We start from the raw sequence: 18951 nt of genomic DNA on the forward strand, positions 1-18951 counted from the left end.
TTAACTTATCGACAGTCACGGAGTTCAGAAATTTGACATAAACACAGTATTTTTCAGCATCTAACTGCGTGGTGTGAACAGAGTCAGAATTGATACAGATTACCTCTGTGAGCCAGTCATGGATCTCCAGTGCAGTGGGTTGGACCGGCCGGGTTTCCTTCTCGAACGAGAAGACTAACGTATTTTTCCTGACGGTGTCAGACATGATCTTCTGTGCCGACGAAATTCCGGTACAAACCGAAATCGCGACGAAGAATGAAACGGAGAATGGACAATAACACTTCAAAAACACTTATCAGGACCACCAAATGCAATAACACTACGAAAATGCACAGACAGCTGTACGTAAACACAAAACACCGGCGATTGCGCTAGCGTGTGCGGAGTAAGCAACAAGCACGTCCGACCGCGGCGACGGCTAAAGCCAGAATGGCTACCGAGGCACGGGTGAACTGCTTGTCCTGGAAACTGCCTAAATACCGTACCCAATATTAGACGTAGAGACACTGTACTTCCTGGATAACGTGTTCTGTTGCTACACGTGCACTGCCGGCCCAGTTGATTGCGGTGTTGCTGCAGCTGTTGCAACGATAGGCAGCACTCCTTGTCGTTAAAGTTCAGTGCCTCGGAGGCACCGGGACACAGCAACTTGTGAGGCCAGGCCGACGCTAGTCTGTAGAACATGATGCGAGCGTCCTAGTGGGGACCCGCGAGTGCTGCGTTCTCGGTTCTTCTCAAGGGAATCCAGCTATACATTCTTGTGGATCGTGCATCTCAAGCGCGCAAGCCACGCGGCAGCATTATCGCGGGAAAAGCAAAATGATGCATCGGCCGGGAATCGAACCCGGGCCGCCCGCGTGGCAGGCGAGCATTCTACCACTGAACCACCGATGCTCGGGCCAGCGGTAACTTCACGCTGCTTCCCGAGCAGATGTCTCAAGGGAAAGTGGGACTGCCGTCAAGCGCCGTAGCATTCTGTGGAGAAGGTGCTGCAGACGCTGAATCCTGCACTGCACTGCTTAAAAATGCCGCCAGAACGCGGTCCTCTGCGTACTCTTGCGTCGCCGGCGCCGACTCTTGCCAAAGGATGCGAAATGTGCGCGGATACGCTGTCCGAATGCGTCTGGATGTGCTCCCCTAGCCTGCCTCGAAATGCGCCTGCCGGGTACGATCACCTTCGGCCGCTGCCGACAGGCGGGAAGCCGACACAGCGCGGAGGCGGGGCGCTCGCTTGTGCGGTGGTGGTGTAATGGTCAGCATAGTTGCCTTCCAAGCGCCAGCCCTTAGTGTGTCTCGACTTGTCTCGACTTTGCTCAGCTGACGCGAGAGCTGACGCTCTCAAATCGGCCTATATCAAAACGACAAGCACGAGAAACGACTGAGAGAGGCAAGGAGAGGCGAGGCGATGGACACACAGCACGCCCCCTTCATTTCACGGTGGCGTTTCCCTGACCGAATCAGTCAAAGGAGAAACAAAAATAGGAAGTAAAACTGCCAATAGTGCCCTGTGTTCCCATGCGCTCACCCGCCCAAGTACTGACCAGGGCCAAAGTTGTTACGCATCGGCAATCGGACATTTTCTTTCATTTTCTCTTTATCGGTTGAGAACCAGTGTATTCAAGATATTATGGCCATTGCCGAGTGAATGCTGTAGTGCTTCCCGACGAGTCGGGTTCGGATCCTCTGTCAACTTCCACGCAGGGTGATGATCTTTTGGTCATCACACTCGCCAGCTGAAATCGGCGCTGCCTTTTCGCAGTAGTAAAAGAGTAGTGGCCCGTGGGGGGATCGAACCCACGACCTTCGCGTTATTAGCACGACGCTCTAACCAACTGAGCTAACGGGCCTCGGCAGACGCAGTTGCTCAGCCCTACGCTGGAAACGGGTGGCATGAAGCCATACACCATTTCTATGGGCGTCGTGTGTCTGCTTCCCTAGTCTATATTCTGCTGACGGTCACGAAACAGTAGCTATATTGCGAGCAGGACGGGAAACGGCCGCTCGGACAGCTCAAACTTGTCACGATTCGTGTGGAAAAAATTCCGTTCCGGTACCGGGAATCGAACCCGGGCCTCCTGGGTGAAAGCCAGGTATCCTAGCCACTAGACCACACCGGATGTGGCCGTTTCATTCGACCGTTCGTACGGTCGCTTGTCGCATTTCGTGTCGAGGGCCGCGTCGGCGCCCCTCTCTCTTTGCGAGCATCTTTACACATACTGACTGGCAAGGCGCGCACCTCAAACGTCGCAGAGCAGTGCTTTTGGCTTCGTGCTCTGCTGGGAGAAGAGGAAAAGGGAAGCTGTAAGTAGCAATAACAGGAAGTAAACATTCTCCCGCTGAAGCGTTGAAACGTTGTGGATAACAAACAAGAAATACGTTGGCGCCCTAGCAACAGCACCAGCATCAGTCACAGAAAATTAAATGCCCCGGGTGAGGATCGAACTCACGACCTTAAGATTATGAGACTTGCGCGCTGCCTACTGCGCTACCGAGGCACGGGTGAACTGCTTGTCCTGGAAACTGCCTAAATACCGTACCCAATATTAGACGTAGAGACACTGTACTTCCTGGATAACGTGTTCTGTTGCTACACGTGCACTGCCGGCCCAGTTGATTGCGGTGTTGCTGCAGCTGTTGCAACGATAGGCAGCACTCCTTGTCGTTAAAGTTCAGTGCCTCGGAGGCACCGGGACACAGCAACTTGTGAGGCCAGGCCGACGCTAGTCTGTAGAACATGATGCGAGCGTCCTAGTGGGGACCCGCGAGTGCTGCGTTCTCGGTTCTTCTCAAGGGAATCCAGCTATACATTCTTGTGGATCGTGCATCTCAAGCGCGCAAGCCACGCGGCAGCATTATCGCGGGAAAAGCAAAATGATGCATCGGCCGGGAATCGAACCCGGGCCGCCCGCGTGGCAGGCGAGCATTCTACCACTGAACCACCGATGCTCGGGCCAGCGGTAACTTCACGCTGCTTCCCGAGCAGATGTCTCAAGGGAAAGTGGGACTGCCGTCAAGCGCCGTAGCATTCTGTGGAGAAGGTGCTGCAGACGCTGAATCCTGCACTGCACTGCTTAAAAATGCCGCCAGAACGCGGTCCTCTGCGTACTCTTGCGTCGCCGGCGCCGACTCTTGCCAAAGGATGCGAAATGTGCGCGGATACGCTGTCCGAATGCGTCTGGATGTGCTCCCCTAGCCTGCCTCGAAATGCGCCTGCCGGGTACGATCACCTTCGGCCGCTGCCGACAGGCGGGAAGCCGACACAGCGCGGAGGCGGGGCGCTCGCTTGTGCGGTGGTGGTGTAATGGTCAGCATAGTTGCCTTCCAAGCGCCAGCCCTTAGTGTGTCTCGACTTGTCTCGACTTTGCTCAGCTGACGCGAGAGCTGACGCTCTCAAATCGGCCTATATCAAAACGACAAGCACGAGAAACGACTGAGAGAGGCAAGGAGAGGCGAGGCGATGGACACACAGCACGCCCCCTTCATTTCACGGTGGCGTTTCCCTGACCGAATCAGTCAAAGGAGAAACAAAAATAGGAAGTAAAACTGCCAATAGTGCCCTGTGTTCCCATGCGCTCACCCGCCCAAGTACTGACCAGGGCCAAAGTTGTTACGCATCGGCAATCGGACATTTTCTTTCATTTTCTCTTTATCGGTTGAGAACCAGTGTATTCAAGATATTATGGCCATTGCCGAGTGAATGCTGTAGTGCTTCCCGACGAGTCGGGTTCGGATCCTCTGTCAACTTCCACGCAGGGTGATGATCTTTTGGTCATCACACTCGCCAGCTGAAATCGGCGCTGCCTTTTCGCAGTAGTAAAAGAGTAGTGGCCCGTGGGGGGATCGAACCCACGACCTTCGCGTTATTAGCACGACGCTCTAACCAATTGAGCTAACGGGCCTCGGCAGACGCAGTTGCTCAGCCCTACGCTGGAAACGGGTGGCATGAAGCCATACACCATTTCTATGGGCGTCGTGTGTCTGCTTCCCTAGTCTATATTCTGCTGACGGTCACGAAACAGTAGCTATATTGCGAGCAGGACGGGAAACGGCCGCTCGGACAGCTCAAACTTGTCACGATTCGTGTGGAAAAAATTCCGTTCCGGTACCGGGAATCGAACCCGGGCCTCCTGGGTGAAAGCCAGGTATCCTAGCCACTAGACCACACCGGATGTGGCCGTTTCATTCGACCGTTCGTACGGTCGCTTGTCGCATTTCGTGTTGAGGGCCGCGTCGGCGCCCCTCTCTCTTTGTGAGCATCTTTACACATACTGACTGGCAAGGCGCGCACCTCAAACGTCGCAGAGCAGTGCTTTTGGCTTCGTGCTCTGCTGGGAGAAGAGGAAAAGGGAAGCTGTAAGTAGCAATAACAGGAAGTAAACATTCTCCCGCTGAAGCGTTGAAACGTTGTGGATAACAAACAAGAAATACGTTGGCGCCCTAGCAACAGCACCAGCATCAGTCACAGAAAATTAAATGCCCCGGGTGAGGATCGAACTCACGACCTTAAGATTATGAGACTTGCGCGCTGCCTACTGCGCTACCGAGGCACGGGTGAACTGCTTGTAATGGAAACTGCCTAAAAACCGTACCCAATATTAGACGTAGAGACACTGTACTTCCTGGATAACGTGTTCTGTTGCTACACGTGCACTGCCGGCCAGTTGATTGCGGTGTTGCTGCAGCTGTTGCAACGATAGGCAGCACTCCTTGTCGTTAAAGTTCAGTGCCTCGGAGGCACCGGGACACAGCAACTTGTGAGGCCAGGCCGACGCTAGTCTGTAGAACATGATGCGAGCGTCCTAGTGGGGACCCGCGAGTGCTGCGTTCTCGGTTCTTCTCAACGGAATCCAGCTATACATTCTTGTGGATCGTGCATCTCAAGCGCGCAAGCCACGCGGCAGCATTATCGCGGGAAAAGCAAAATGATGCATCGGCCGGGAATCGAACCCGGGCCGCCCGCGTGGCAGGCGAGCATTCTACCACTGAACCACCGATGCTCGGGCCAGCGGTAACTTCACGCTGCTTCCCGAGCAGATGTCTCAAGGGAAAGTGGGACTGCCGTCAAGCGCCGTAGCATTCTGTGGAGAAGGTGCTGCAGACGCTGAATCCTGCACTGCACTGCTTAAAAATGCCGCCAGAACGCGGTCCTCTGCGTACTCTTGCGTCGCCGGCGCCGACTCTTGCCAAAGGATGCGAAATGTGCGCGGATACGCTGTCCGAATGCGTCTGGATGTGCTCCCCTAGCCTGCCTCGAAATGCGCCTGCCGGGTACGATCACCTTCGGCCGCTGCCGACAGGCGGGAAGCCGACACAGCGCGGAGGCGGGGCGCTCGCTTGTGCGGTGGTGGTGTAATGGTCAGCATAGTTGCCTTCCAAGCGCCAGCCCTTAGTGTGTCTCGACTTGTCTCGACTCTGCTCAGCTGACGCGAGAGCTGACGCTCTCAAATCGGCCTATATCAAAACGACAAGCACGAGAAACGACTGAGAGAGGCAAGGAGAGGCGAGGCGATGGACACACAGCACGCCCCCTTCATTTCACGGTGGCGTTTCCCTGACCGAATCAGTCAAAGGAGAAACAAAAATAGGAAGTAAAACTGCCAATAGTGCCCTGTGTTCCCATGCGCTCACCCGCCCAAGTACTGACCAGGGCCAAAGTTGTTACGCATCGGCAATCGGACATTTTCTTTCATTTTCTCTTTATCGGTTGAGAACCAGTGTATTCAAGATATTATGGCCATTGCCGAGTGAATGCTGTAGTGCTTCCCGACGAGTCGGGTTCGGATCCTCTGTCAACTTCCACGCAGGGTGATGATCTTTTGGTCATCACACTCGCCAGCTGAAATCGGCGCTGCCTTTTCGCAGTAGTAAAAGAGTAGTGGCCCGTGGGGGGATCGAACCCACGACCTTCGCGTTATTAGCACGACGCTCTAACCAACTGAGCTAACGGGCCTCAGCAGACGCAGTTGCTCAGCCCTACGCTGGAAACGGGTGGCATGAAGCCATACACCATTTCTATGGGCGTCGTGTGTCTGCTTCCCTAGTCTATATTCTGCTGACGGTCACGAAACAGTAGCTATATTGCGAGCAGGACGGGAAACGGCCGCTCGGACAGCTCAAACTTGTCACGATTCGTGTGGAAAAAATTCCGTTCCGGTACCGGGAATCGAACCCGGGCCTCCTGGGTGAAAGCCAGGTATCCTAGCCACTAGACCACACCGGATGTGGCCGTTTCATTCGACCGTTCGTACGGTCGCTTGTCGCATTTCGTGTCGAGGGCCGCGTCGGCGCCCCTCTCTCTTTGCGAGCATCTTTACACATACTGACTGGCAAGGCGCGCACCTCAAACGTCGCAGAGCAGTGCTTTTGGCTTCGTGCTCTGCTGGGAGAAGAGGAAAAGGGAAGCTGTAAGTAGCAATAACAGGAAGTAAACATTCTCCCGCTGAAGCGTTGAAACGTTGTGGATAACAAACAAGAAATACGTTGGCGCCCTAGCAACAGCACCAGCATCAGTCACAGAAAATTAAATGCCCCGGGTGAGGATCGAACTCACGACCTTAAGATTATGAGACTTGCGCGCTGCCTACTGCGCTACTTTTTTTTTTTTTTTTTTTTTTTTTTTTTTTTTTTTTTTTTTTTTTTTTGTTTAGGAGACCGATGCCTTATCCATTAGGCCACTTTTTTTTTTTTTTTTTTTTTTTTTTTGCGCATGTTGGTGTGTTAAAAATTCTGGAGGCGCTGGGTAACGATCCCAGTACCTCTCGCATGCTAAGCGAGCGCTCTACCATCTTTTTTTTTTTTTTTTTTTTTTCTTTTTTTTTTTTTTATTAACGCCTTAACCACTTTTTTTTTTCTTTTTTTTTTTTTTTCGCCTTAACCACTTTTTTTTTTTTTTTTGTTTTTTTTTTTTTTTTTTTTTTAAAGGAGAATAGAAGCTTAGCAGCATGAGGCAGGTGGAGGCAAAACGGGCAGGGGTCTGAGACTTGAGGCCTGGCCGTGATGTCTCCCCCCAGTCCCGTTGCTGAGTTGCTTCATTATAATATTCTTGACTGAGTATGGAAGCTATGCTTTGTGTTCATTGAATGCAAAAAATAAGTGTTATGGTAAGGCACTATTTCCATAGCCATATTGTCTTCTTGATAGGTATAATAATAATAAAAAAAAGGAGAAAAATCCTCTTCCATTAAAAGAAATGGTACTTCCATGTTAGTAAGAAAATCGTAAAAAAAAAAAAAAAAAAAAAAAAAAACCCTTATCTGTACCCTACGAATGGTGATTTTTTGTTGTTTTTTGTTCTTAATTTTTTTCTTTTTTTTTTTTTTCATTTTTAACGTTTTTTTTTTCGGCTTCTGCTGTGGAACGAACAAGATAGCCGTCTGAGTTAGCAGAGTATAATTGATGGTAATATGAAGCTGCATGTCAACCAATGCCCAGTCGCTCAAATACTATTTTTAGCATATTGCCGTAGTTCTTCTTGTGATCTTTATATTTCAGAGCTCTATAAAAAGCAAACTTCAAGTTCACGTAAAACTCAATGGAATTATCAGATCCCAGGTGATTAATTACGTAGTTCACATAGTGTCCCATTAACCAGTGGACGGAGTTGTTTTTTGCTGCGGGAAAATAGCGAGTCTGAGGCCTGAGGAATGTCACAGGGGGAAAATTTTCTACCGAAGACCTCGTAAGAAATGCAAGTTGTTCCCGAATCCAATTACAGATTTGTAGATTCCCACCGCACGTTAATCTGTGCACTAACGTATCGATCAGTTTGCATTTGAGACATAGATTCGTTTCGCTAATGCCGATTGCATGTAGCCTTTCATTAGTGCTGATGGTCCCATTCACTGTTTTATACCATGTAGATTTGACGTCGGATGGAAGACCACGCATATGAATATTTTCCCATATGGCGTCCCAATCAAAATGTGGGTATTTGCTTTCTAATTTGTTTCTCCCCTCCATTTTCCTTCGATGACACAGAATATCGCGGGCCGTGATCCGTCGTGAGTTGATTATGGCATTGCCAAGATAGCTGAGTTCCACGAAATATACTCGAACGTGCTGGAGCCGGTTATTTATTTTTTGCACATTTACCGGTGGCTGTAGACTTGCAGGCCTGACAACTTCAAATAATTTAGTTGTAATGCTGTCAGCGTGGTCGCTAAGGATAGTGGCGGTCCTTTTTATAAAAAGTGCAGACGCCTTATTTCTAATGTCAACTAAACCTAAACCTCCTTTCCTGGGGTCTAAGGTCGCTGTTGTTGCAGCTACTCGGAATATTTCACCTCTCCACAGATAACTGGCAATGGTAGACATTATCTGTTTTCCAATCATTTTTGGTAACGGGAAGATCTGCGCTGTAAAGTAACCTTTGGAGAGGAGGCAGTTGTTAATGAAAAGTACCCTCTGAAACTGGTTCATATTACGGGAAAGGTTTTCTCTTGTTATTCCAAGAAGTTGTCCTGACGTATTTCTCCAATTGATAGCTGCCATTTTCAATGGACAAGGCGTCAGCGTTATTCCCAGTGCTTTGCACTGGGTGACTTTTGTCGCCCAGGCTAATGTGGTGTGTTGAAAACCCCGTAGGTTTAAAAGTTTGCTTTTGTTTGCGTTGAGACTCGCTCCGGAGACGCTACAGTACTTCTTAATTAGTATGTCCAATTTCGAAATGTCTTCGGCATTACGCACTACGACTCCGACATCATCGGCATAGGCGTTTATAACAGTTCGGTGAGCAGATAATGTGAGGCCAGTCAGGGTGACATGAACACTGCGGAGAAAAGGCTCTAAAGACAGCACGAAGAGGAGCATTGAGAGGGGGCTGCCTTGAGGCACGCCACGCCTGATCTGGATCTGCTTTGTCCTCTGGCTGTTGACTGAGATACAAGCGCTGATTCCTGTTGCAATATTTCTAATCACACTTAGGGCGCGCTCATTAAAACCTATTTTCTTCAGTGTGGCATTTAGGAATCTATGATCCACACGATCAAAAGCTTTCTGGAAGTCAATAAACATGATAGCACATTTGATATTGGTCACAGCAGTGATTGCAATTACATCTCTATATTCAGCTATGCTTTTAAAAATACTCCTATTAGGAACACATGACTGGTATGGGCTTACTATCTTTGTAGCGAGCTGTGAGAGTCTGTTGTTTATAATTCTGCCGATGATTTTATAATCAGAGTTTAACAGAGAGATAGGACGAAAGTTATTAAGGTTTGTTTTTGCAGTAGTTTTTGGAATGAGTACTATTGTACTCTCTTTAAAAACAGAAGGTATCTGTTTTCCCTGAAGTACCTCGTTTGTGATTCGGGTAAACATGTTACCAATCAAAGGCCAGTATCGTATATAAAATTCAACAGGCAAACCATCCGGTCCCGGTGATTTCTTCAAAGGAGACTTGCAGATGGTTCTGTAGATTTCTTCGTTAGGACACTCGACGAGAAGGTTTTCGTTTTCCTCATCCGACACCTGAGGAGCTATGGAACTAAGGTAATCATCGAAGGACTCTTCACATACAGGACTGACGGAGTATAGGTCTTCGTAATACTTGTGCACTGCATTGACGATGTCTCTCTGAGTCGTGAGTGTCTCGCCATTTTCAGACTGAAGTCCATCGATGAAGGTGCGTCTCCTATTTCTTTCGTGCCTCAGTAGATGGTACAAGGAAGCATGTTCATCCTCCACGACTGTTTTAGCCTTTGATTTTATTTTCAGACCCTCCATCTGCTGTCTTTTAATGCTGAGCAATTTGGCTTTGGTTCGCTTGATATCTACCAGACGGATGTTGGAAGTGTCTGCCTGCTCGTATAGATTTCGCAGCATGGTGTAATAAAATTCTATAGAATTTTTCAAGTCTTTCGATCGTTGTGCACCATAATGGATGAGAACTTTTCGCAGTTTAGGCTTTGCCCTGTTGCACCACCAGTCTAGTACTGAGACATGCCTGTTGACGGAGCGGAGGCACATCGCCCACGCTTCTGTCAAACTTTCCTCTAGTCCGTCGTCCTGCATCAGTGACATGTTAAGGTGCCATTGGCTTCTGAAACGACGAGTAGGTTGCGCAGTAAGGCTGACGGTAGCAAGCACGGCACTATGATCAGAAAAGTAGACAGGAGTCGTCTCCGCTTTAATGAAAGAGCTGACTAGACTTTGCGATATGTAGAGTCTGTCAATTCTACTTCGTGATTGAGGACCGATATATGTGAAAGCCACAAATGTGGGATACGTTATTTCCCAAGCATCTTTAAGCTGTAAAACAGTGACAAAACGCTTCAATTCATTGCAGTTATTAAAATTTGGAACCTGGTCTTTTTTATTGATCACACAATTAAAATCACCGCCGATTATAAGATCCGTTGGGTTTTTCCGCAATAAATAAATGATCTCGTCTTTAAAGAACTGTGCTCTTGCCATTCTATTGGATGTGCCGGAAGGGGCATACAGATTGATAAGAGTAAAACCAAAGACTTTTATACCTATCGCTCTGCCGGATTCCAATCTTTCGATATCTGTGACAGGGATCCCCTCCCTGACTAAAATTGCTGTCCCTATGTTAGTGTCAAGCGAGACATTTGAAATAGACAAATATCCTGGCACTGTAAGGTTAGTAAGTACAACTTCTTGTAGGAAAACAATGTCCGTCCCTGACTCATATAGGTACTCTTTGAGCGCCGCAAGCTTAGTCGTCGATGTAATCCTGTTAATATTGATAGTTGCAAAAGTATACGCCTGGGACATGTAGTTTACATAAAAATGTACATAAAGGAATAAAAAAAAAATTGTAAAATAATGATAAAAACAGGGAGCTGTGCCGCTTCTAGAAGGGATAAAATATTCCACTTCAACAAGCACCTGCAAGAATAATCTACAGAGAAATACCTATGAGTATGGAAAATACATGAACCACTGCGTTTGTTTCTTCCGAAAAATGACTAAGACAATAGGACAATCAGAACATAAAGCGGTTCAACGATATTTTTTTCCCCTTTTGTTTTTTTTTTGTTGAATGGTGATCCTCAGTTTGGTGGAGTATTCCTAAGTTCTCGGGTTTTAGTTTTGCAGAGGGGCTTTCCATCACTAATGGTACTTGAAGGTACATCCTTAGGTTTTTCCGTAATAATTTCATACAGGACATTCTTGGCCGTTGCGTCATCTTGTCCAGGTTGTTGTTTGCTTTGGTTACGGGAAGCTTTGAGATTAGGTTGCGGTTTCAGTCTACGTCTTTGGACATCGGGGTTCAACGCGCCGTCCTTCGCGTTGTCTATCTTCACCACCGTTGAGACCGAAGCTGCCTCAACAGTGTCCTGTTCATGACGTCCGCTTCCTTGTCCTGCCGGCACTAACTCCAGGGCACTGACTGAATCGGTTGGTTGGGGGTCGGTGAGTTCGTGAATGCGGTTTTGCTCCGTCACCGCATGGGGTTCGGAGTGCGGCACGTCCATCGCCGCGACAACCGTTACTGCTTCGCCTCCGTGGTCGGTTGGTACCTGTGCGGCAGCCGACAGCGGTTGGGTTGTCTTAGCCGCTGTCGTCATTTCCATACATGTACTGTCTGTTTCCTCTAACACATCTGCGTCACACTGCTTCTGTTTGCGGGTGGAGGGGGAGTTGCGGGAGGACTCGCCGTCCGAGCCGTCATCAGTCGCCTCCAACGGTCGTTTCTTATTCTGAAGATCGCATTCGGGAACAGAAGGGTGACTTGTTATTACTTGCAGAGGTGGGAACTCTGTGTTGGTTACAGCGGGCATTGTAGAAGTACCTGCACCACTGTCATTAGCAGAAGGAGGAGAGTTGCTACTTGGTAAGACGTCGCTAAGGGTCAATTTTTGACGCTGTGTTAGATTATTCCGGAGGACAAAAACACGGCGTGGACAATCTTGTCTGAAATGACCTGTCTCGTTACAAATATTACACGTACGCTCCTGTCCAGAATAAACGACATGTGCTTTATGACCTGCAACAGATATATGGGACGGAATATTGGCTTTCACCTCCATTTCGACGGATCTAATGCCATTATAACACTGTATCTTGTACAGCTTCGACCATCTTTCGTTATAGATGGATTTAACTTCCCCATATTTAGATAGAACGTCTTTGATCAACTGATTGTCAACTTCGATAGGAACGTTCAAAATCCTCACATTGGTGTACATGATGTCAGCTTTTCGTACAGAAACATTACTTTTTGAACCGTCTCGATGAACAAATTCAACAGAATTACCCCATTTTGCAATTAACTTATCGACAGTCACGGAGTTCAGAAATTTGACATAAACACAGTATTTTTCAGCATCTAACTGCGTGGTGTGAACAGAGTCAGAATTGATACAGATTACCTCTGTGAGCCAGTCATGGATCTCCAGTGCAGTGGGTTGGACCGGCCGGGTTTCCTTCTCGAACGAGAAGACTAACGTATTTTTCCTGACGGTGTCAGACATGATCTTCTGTGCCGACGAAATTCCGGTACAAACCGAAATCGCGACGAAGAATGAAACGGAGAATGGACAATAACACTTCAAAAACACTTATCAGGACCACCAAATGCAATAACACTACGAAAATGCACAGACAGCTGTACGTAAACACAAAACACCGGCGATTGCGCTAGCGTGTGCGGAGTAAGCAACAAGCACGTCCGACCGCGGCGACGGCTAAAGCCAGAATGGCTACCGAGGCACGGGTGAACTGCTTGTCCTGGAAACTGCCTAAATACCGTACCCAATATTAGACGTAGAGACACTGTACTTCCTGGATAACGTGTTCTGTTGCTACACGTGCACTGCCGGCCCAGTTGATTGCGGTGTTGCTGCAGCTGTTGCAACGATAGGCAGCACTCCTTGTCGTTAAAGTTCAGTGCCTCGGAGGCACCGGGACACAGCAACTTGTGAGGCCAGGCCGACGCTAGTCTGTAGAACATGATGCGAGCGTCCTAGTGGGGACCCGCGAGTGCTGCGTTCTCGGTTCTTCTCAAGGGAATCCAGCTATACATTCTTGTGGATCGTGCATCTCAAGCGCGCAAGCCACGCGGCAGCATTATCGCGGGAAAAGCAAAATGATGCATCGGCCGGGAATCGAACCCGGGCCGCCCGCGTGGCAGGCGAGCATTCTACCACTGAACCACCGATGCTCGGGCCAGCGGTAACTTCACGCTGCTTCCCGAGCAGATGTCTCAAGGGAAAGTGGGACTGCCGTCAAGCGCCGTAGCATTCTGTGGAGAAGGTGCTGCAGACGCTGAATCCTGCACTGCACTGCTTAAAAATGCCGCCAGAACGCGGTCCTCTGCGTACTCTTGCGTCGCCGGCGCCGACTCTTGCCAAAGGATGCGAAATGTGCGCGGATACGCTGTCCGAATGCGTCTGGATGTGCTCCCCTAGCCTGCCTCGAAATGCGCCTGCCGGGTACGATCACCTTCGGCCGCTGCCGACAGGCGGGAAGCCGACACAGCGCGGAGGCGGGGCGCTCGCTTGTGCGGTGGTGGTGTAATGGTCAGCATAGTTGCCTTCCAAGCGCCAGCCCTTAGTGTGTCTCGACTTGTCTCGACTTTGCTCAGCTGACGCGAGAGCTGACGCTCTCAAATCGGCCTATATCAAAACGACAAGCACGAGAAACGACTGAGAGAGGCAAGGAGAGGCGAGGCGATGGACACACAGCACGCCCCCTTCATTTCACGGTGGCGTTTCCCTGACCGAATCAGTCAAAGGAGAAACAAAAATAGGAAGTAAAACTGCCAATAGTGCCCTGTGTTCCCATGCGCTCACCCGCCCAAGTACTGACCAGGGCCAAAGTTGTTACGCATCGGCAATCGGACATTTTCTTTCATTTTCTCTTTATCGGTTGAGAACCAGTGTATTCAAGATATTATGGCCATTGCCGAGTGAATGCTGTAGTGCTTCCCGACGAGTCGGGTTCGGATCCTCTGTCAACTTCCACGCAGGGTGATGATCTTTTGGTCATCACACTCGCCAGCTGAAATCGGCGCTGCCTTTTCGCAGTAGTAAAAGAGTAGTGGCCCGTGGGGGGATCGAACCCACGACCTTCGCGTTATTAGCACGACGCTCTAACCAACTGAGCTAACGGGCCTCGGCAGACGCAGTTGCTCAGCCCTACGCTGGAAACGGGTGGCATGAAGCCATACACCATTTCTATGGGCGTCGTGTGTCTGCTTCCCTAGTCTATATTCTGCTGACGGTCACGAAACAGTAGCTATATTGCGAGCAGGACGGGAAACGGCCGCTCGGACAGCTCAAACTTGTCACGATTCGTGTGGAAAAAATTCCGTTCCGGTACCGGGAATCGAACCCGGGCCTCCTGGGTGAAAGCCAGGTATCCTAGCCACTAGACCACACCGGATGTGGCCGTTTCATTCGACCGTTCGTACGGTCGCTTGTCGCATTTCGTGTCGAGGGCCGCGTCGGCGCCCCTCTCTCTTTGCGAGCATCTTTACACATACTGACTGGCAAGGCGCGCACCTCAAACGTCGCAGAGCAGTGCTTTTGGCTTCGTGCTCTGCTGGGAGAAGAGGAAAAGGGAAGCTGTAAGTAGCAATAACAGGAAGTAAACATTCTCCCGCTGAAGCGTTGAAACGTTGTGGATAACAAACAAGAAATACGTTGGCGCCCTAGCAACAGCACCAGCATCAGTCACAGAAAATTAAATGCCCCGGGTGAGGATCGAACTCACGACCTTAAGATTATGAGACTTGCGCGCTGCCTACTGCGCTACCGAGGCACGGGTGAACTGCTTGTCCTGGAAACTGCCTAAATACCGTACCCAATATTAGACGTAGAGACACTGTACTTCCTGGATAACGTGTTCTGTTGCTACACGTGCACTGCCGGCCCAGTTGATTGCGGTGTTGCTGCAGCTGTTGCAACGATAGGCAGCACTCCTTGTCGTTAAAGTTCAGTGCCTCGGAGGCACCGGGACACAGCAACTTGTGAGGCCAGGCCGACGCTAGTCTGTAGAACATGATGCGAGCGTCCTAGTGGGGACCCGCGAGTGCTGCGTTCTCGGTTCTTCTCAAGGGAATCCAGCTATACATTCTTGTGGATCGTGCATCTCAAGCGCGCAAGCCACGCGGCAGCATTATCGCGGGAAAAGCAAAATGATGCATCGGCCGGGAATCGAACCCGGGCCGCCCGCGTGGCAGGCGAGCATTCTACCACTGAACCACCGATGCTCGGGCCAGCGGTAACTTCACGCTGCTTCCCGAGCAGATGTCTCAAGGGAAAGTGGGACTGCCGTCAAGCGCCGTAGCATTCTGTGGAGAAGGTGCTGCAGACGCTGAATCCTGCACTGCACTGCTTAAAAATGCCGCCAGAACGCGGTCCTCTGCGTACTCTTGCGTCGCCGGCGCCGACTCTTGCCAAAGGATGCGAAATGTGCGCGGATACGCTGTCCGAATGCGTCTGGATGTGCTCCCCTAGCCTGCCTCGAAATGCGCCTGCCGGGTACGATCACCTTCGGCCGCTGCCGACAGGCGGGAAGCCGACACAGCGCGGAGGCGGGGCGCTCGCTTGTGCGGTGGTGGTGTAATGGTCAGCATAGTTGCCTTCCAAGCGCCAGCCCTTAGTGTGTCTCGACTTGTCTCGACTTTGCTCAGCTGACGCGAGAGCTGACGCTCTCAAATCGGCCTATATCAAAACGACAAGCACGAGAAACGACTGAGAGAGGCAAGGAGAGGCGAGGCGATGGACACACAGCACGCCCCCTTCATTTCACGGTGGCGTTTCCCTGACCGAATCAGTCAAAGGAGAAACAAAAATAGGAAGTAAAACTGCCAATAGTGCCCTGTGTTCCCATGCGCTCACCCGCCCAAGTACTGACCAGGGCCAAAGTTGTTACGCATCGGCAATCGGACATTTTCTTTCATTTTCTCTTTATCGGTTGAGAACCAGTGTATTCAAGATATTATGGCCATTGCCGAGTGAATGCTGTAGTGCTTCCCGACGAGTCGGGTTCGGATCCTCTGTCAACTTCCACGCAGGGTGATGATCTTTTGGTCATCACACTCGCCAGCTGAAATCGGCGCTGCCTTTTCGCAGTAGTAAAAGAGTAGTGGCCCGTGGGGGGATCGAACCCACGACCTTCGCGTTATTAGCACGACGCTCTAACCAACTGAGCTAACGGGCCTCGGCAGACGCAGTTGCTCAGCCCTACGCTGGAAACGGGTGGCATGAAGCCATACACCATTTCTATGGGCGTCGTGTGTCTGCTTCCCTAGTCTATATTCTGCTGACGGTCACGAAACAGTAGCTATATTGCGAGCAGGACGGGAAACGGCCGCTCGGACAGCTCAAACTTGTCACGATTCGTGTGGAAAAAATTCCGTTCCGGTACCGGGAATCGAACCCGGGCCTCCTGGGTGAAAGCCAGGTATCCTAGCCACTAGACCACACCGGATGTGGCCGTTTCATTCGACCGTTCGTACGGTCGCTTGTCGCATTTCGTGTCGAGGGCCGCGTCGGCGCCCCTCTCTCTTTGCGAGCATCTTTACACATACTGACTGGCAAGGCGCGCACCTCAAACGTCGCAGAGCAGTGCTTTTGGCTTCGTGCTCTGCTGGGAGAAGAGGAAAAGGGAAGCTGTAAGTAGCAATAACAGGAAGTAAACATTCTCCCGCTGAAGCGTTGAAACGTTGTGGATAACAAACAAGAAATACGTTGGCGCCCTAGCAACAGCACCAGCATCAGTCACAGAAAATTAAATGCCCCGGGTGAGGATCGAACTCACGACCTTAAGATTATGAGACTTGCGCGCTGCCTACTGCGCTACCGAGGCACGGGTGAACTGCTTGTCCTGGAAACTGCCTAAATACCGTACCCAATATTAGACGTAGAGACACTGTACTTCCTGGATAACGTGTTCTGTTGCTACACGTGCACTGCCGGCCCAGTTGATTGCGGTGTTGCTGCAGCTGTTGCAACGATAGGCAGCACTCCTTGTCGTTAAAGTTCAGTGCCTCGGAGGCACCGGGACACAGCAACTTGTGAGGCCAGGCCGACGCTAGTCTGTAGAACATGATGCGAGCGTCCTAGTGGGGACCCGCGAGTGCTGCGTTCTCGGTTCTTCTCAAGGGAATCCAGCTATACATTCTTGTGGATCGTGCATCTCAAGCGCGCAAGCCACGCGGCAGCATTATCGCGGGAAAAGCAAAATGATGCATCGGCCGGGAATCGAACCCGGGCCGCCCGCGTGGCAGGCGAGCATTCTACCACTGAACCACCGATGCTCGGGCCAGCGGTAACTTCACGCTGCTTCCCGAGCAGATGTCTCAAGGGAAAGTGGGACTGCCGTCAAGCGCCGTAGCATTCTGTGGAGAAGGTGCTGCAGACGCTGAATCCTGCACTGCACTGCTTAAAAATGCCGCCAGAACGCGGTCCTCTGCGTACTCTTGCGTCGCCGGCGCCGACTCTTGCCAAAGGATGCGAAATGTGCGCGGATACGCTGTCCGAATGCGTCTGGATGTGCTCCCCTAGCCTGCCTCGAAATGCGCCTGCCGGGTACGATCACCTTCGGCCGCTGCCGACAGGCGGGAAGCCGACACAGCGCGGAGGCGGGGCGCTCGCTTGTGCGGTGGTGGTGTAATGGTCAGCATAGTTGCCTTCCAAGCGCCAGCCCTTAGTGTGTCTCGACTTGTCTCGACTTTGCTCAGCTGACGCGAGAGCTGACGCTCTCAAATCGGCCTATATCAAAACGACAAGCACGAGAAACGACTGAGAGAGGCAAGGAGAGGCGAGGCGATGGACACACAGCACGCCCCCTTCATTTCACGGTGGCGTTTCCCTGACCGAATCAGTCAAAGGAGAAACAAAAATAGGAAGTAAAACTGCCAATAGTGCCCTGTGTTCCCATGCGCTCACCCGCCCAAGTACTGACCAGGGCCAAAGTTGTTACGCATCGGCAATCGGACATTTTCTTTCATTTTCTCTTTATCGGTTGAGAACCAGTGTATTCAAGATATTATGGCCATTGCCGAGTGAATGCTGTAGTGCTTCCCGACGAGTCGGGTTCGGATCCTCTGTCAACTTCCACGCAGGGTGATGATCTTTTGGTCATCACACTCGCCAGCTGAAATCGGCGCTGCCTTTTCGCAGTAGTAAAAGAGTAGTGGCCCGTGGGGGGATCGAACCCACGACCTTCGCGTTATTAGCACGACGCTCTAACCAACTGAGCTAACGGGCCTCGGCAGACGCAGTTGCTCAGCCCTACGCTGGAAACGGGTGGCATGAAGCCATACACCATTTCTATGGGCGTCGTGTGTCTGCTTCCCTAGTCTATATTCTGCTGACGGTCACGAAACAGTAGCTATATTGCGAGCAGGACGGGAAACGGCCGCTCGGACAGCTCAAACTTGTCACGATTCGTGTGGAAAAAATTCCGTTCCGGTACCGGGAATCGAACCCGGGCCTCCTGGGTGAAAGCCAGGTATCCTAGCCACTAGACCACACCGGATGTGGCCGTTTCATTCGACCGTTCGTACGGTCGCTTGTCGCATTTCGTGTCGAGGGCCGCGTCGGCGCCCCTCTCTCTTTGCGAGCATCTTTACACATACTGACTGGCAAGGCGCGCACCTCAAACGTCGCAGAGCAGTGCTTTTGGCTTCGTGCTCTGCTGGGAGAAGAGGAAAAGGGAAGCTGTAAGTAGCAATAACAGGAAGTAAACATTCTCCCGCTGAAGCGTTGAAACGTTGTGGATAACAAACAAGAAATACGTTGGCGCCCTAGCAACAGCACCAGCATCAGTCACAGAAAATTAAATGCCCCGGGTGAGGATCGAACTCACGACCTTAAGATTATGAGACTTGCGCGCTGCCTACTGCGCTACCGAGGCACGGGTGAACTGCTTGTCCTGGAAACTGCCTAAATACCGTACCCAATATTAGACGTAGAGACACTGTACTTCCTGGATAACGTGTTCTGTTGCTACACGTGCACTGCCGGCCCA

General features: G+C 50.7%; 23 non-coding genes across 23 annotated transcripts; all 23 read right to left on the reverse strand.

The window, feature by feature from the left end:
* Nucleotides 1-823: 823 nt before the first annotated feature.
* Nucleotides 824-894, reverse strand: Trnag-gcc (transfer RNA glycine (anticodon GCC)). The gene has a single exon. It is a non-coding gene; the product is annotated as a tRNA-Gly (tRNA).
* Nucleotides 895-1773: 879 nt separating this feature from the next.
* Nucleotides 1774-1847, reverse strand: Trnai-aau (transfer RNA isoleucine (anticodon AAU)). The gene has a single exon. It is a non-coding gene; the product is annotated as a tRNA-Ile (tRNA).
* Nucleotides 1848-2045: 198 nt separating this feature from the next.
* On the reverse strand, nt 2046-2117 carry Trnae-uuc (transfer RNA glutamic acid (anticodon UUC)). The gene has a single exon. It is a non-coding gene; the product is annotated as a tRNA-Glu (tRNA).
* A 305-nt stretch (nt 2118-2422) lies between these two features.
* On the reverse strand, nt 2423-2495 carry Trnam-cau (transfer RNA methionine (anticodon CAU)). Its single transcript has one exon. It is a non-coding gene; the product is annotated as a tRNA-Met (tRNA).
* Nucleotides 2496-2875: 380 nt separating this feature from the next.
* Nucleotides 2876-2946, reverse strand: Trnag-gcc (transfer RNA glycine (anticodon GCC)). The gene has a single exon. It is a non-coding gene; the product is annotated as a tRNA-Gly (tRNA).
* Nucleotides 2947-3825: 879 nt separating this feature from the next.
* Nucleotides 3826-3899, reverse strand: Trnai-aau (transfer RNA isoleucine (anticodon AAU)). Its single transcript has one exon. It is a non-coding gene; the product is annotated as a tRNA-Ile (tRNA).
* Nucleotides 3900-4097: 198 nt separating this feature from the next.
* Nucleotides 4098-4169, reverse strand: Trnae-uuc (transfer RNA glutamic acid (anticodon UUC)). Its single transcript has one exon. It is a non-coding gene; the product is annotated as a tRNA-Glu (tRNA).
* Nucleotides 4170-4474: 305 nt separating this feature from the next.
* On the reverse strand, nt 4475-4547 carry Trnam-cau (transfer RNA methionine (anticodon CAU)). Its single transcript has one exon. It is a non-coding gene; the product is annotated as a tRNA-Met (tRNA).
* Nucleotides 4548-4926: 379 nt separating this feature from the next.
* On the reverse strand, nt 4927-4997 carry Trnag-gcc (transfer RNA glycine (anticodon GCC)). The gene has a single exon. It is a non-coding gene; the product is annotated as a tRNA-Gly (tRNA).
* Nucleotides 4998-5876: 879 nt separating this feature from the next.
* On the reverse strand, nt 5877-5950 carry Trnai-aau (transfer RNA isoleucine (anticodon AAU)). Its single transcript has one exon. It is a non-coding gene; the product is annotated as a tRNA-Ile (tRNA).
* Nucleotides 5951-6148: 198 nt separating this feature from the next.
* Trnae-uuc (transfer RNA glutamic acid (anticodon UUC)) lies at nt 6149-6220 on the reverse strand. The gene has a single exon. It is a non-coding gene; the product is annotated as a tRNA-Glu (tRNA).
* A 6841-nt stretch (nt 6221-13061) lies between these two features.
* On the reverse strand, nt 13062-13132 carry Trnag-gcc (transfer RNA glycine (anticodon GCC)). Its single transcript has one exon. It is a non-coding gene; the product is annotated as a tRNA-Gly (tRNA).
* Nucleotides 13133-14011: 879 nt separating this feature from the next.
* On the reverse strand, nt 14012-14085 carry Trnai-aau (transfer RNA isoleucine (anticodon AAU)). The gene has a single exon. It is a non-coding gene; the product is annotated as a tRNA-Ile (tRNA).
* Nucleotides 14086-14283: 198 nt separating this feature from the next.
* On the reverse strand, nt 14284-14355 carry Trnae-uuc (transfer RNA glutamic acid (anticodon UUC)). Its single transcript has one exon. It is a non-coding gene; the product is annotated as a tRNA-Glu (tRNA).
* Nucleotides 14356-14660: 305 nt separating this feature from the next.
* Nucleotides 14661-14733, reverse strand: Trnam-cau (transfer RNA methionine (anticodon CAU)). The gene has a single exon. It is a non-coding gene; the product is annotated as a tRNA-Met (tRNA).
* A 380-nt stretch (nt 14734-15113) lies between these two features.
* Nucleotides 15114-15184, reverse strand: Trnag-gcc (transfer RNA glycine (anticodon GCC)). The gene has a single exon. It is a non-coding gene; the product is annotated as a tRNA-Gly (tRNA).
* An 879-nt stretch (nt 15185-16063) lies between these two features.
* Nucleotides 16064-16137, reverse strand: Trnai-aau (transfer RNA isoleucine (anticodon AAU)). Its single transcript has one exon. It is a non-coding gene; the product is annotated as a tRNA-Ile (tRNA).
* A 198-nt stretch (nt 16138-16335) lies between these two features.
* On the reverse strand, nt 16336-16407 carry Trnae-uuc (transfer RNA glutamic acid (anticodon UUC)). Its single transcript has one exon. It is a non-coding gene; the product is annotated as a tRNA-Glu (tRNA).
* A 305-nt stretch (nt 16408-16712) lies between these two features.
* On the reverse strand, nt 16713-16785 carry Trnam-cau (transfer RNA methionine (anticodon CAU)). Its single transcript has one exon. It is a non-coding gene; the product is annotated as a tRNA-Met (tRNA).
* Nucleotides 16786-17165: 380 nt separating this feature from the next.
* Trnag-gcc (transfer RNA glycine (anticodon GCC)) lies at nt 17166-17236 on the reverse strand. The gene has a single exon. It is a non-coding gene; the product is annotated as a tRNA-Gly (tRNA).
* An 879-nt stretch (nt 17237-18115) lies between these two features.
* Trnai-aau (transfer RNA isoleucine (anticodon AAU)) lies at nt 18116-18189 on the reverse strand. Its single transcript has one exon. It is a non-coding gene; the product is annotated as a tRNA-Ile (tRNA).
* Nucleotides 18190-18387: 198 nt separating this feature from the next.
* On the reverse strand, nt 18388-18459 carry Trnae-uuc (transfer RNA glutamic acid (anticodon UUC)). Its single transcript has one exon. It is a non-coding gene; the product is annotated as a tRNA-Glu (tRNA).
* Nucleotides 18460-18764: 305 nt separating this feature from the next.
* On the reverse strand, nt 18765-18837 carry Trnam-cau (transfer RNA methionine (anticodon CAU)). Its single transcript has one exon. It is a non-coding gene; the product is annotated as a tRNA-Met (tRNA).
* Between the last annotated feature and the right edge of the window lie 114 nt (nt 18838-18951).

This window comes from Schistocerca serialis, chromosome 2 (genome assembly GCF_023864345.2).
Source record: "Schistocerca serialis cubense isolate TAMUIC-IGC-003099 chromosome 2, iqSchSeri2.2, whole genome shotgun sequence".
Classification (NCBI taxonomy): Eukaryota; Metazoa; Arthropoda; class Insecta; order Orthoptera; family Acrididae; genus Schistocerca; species Schistocerca serialis.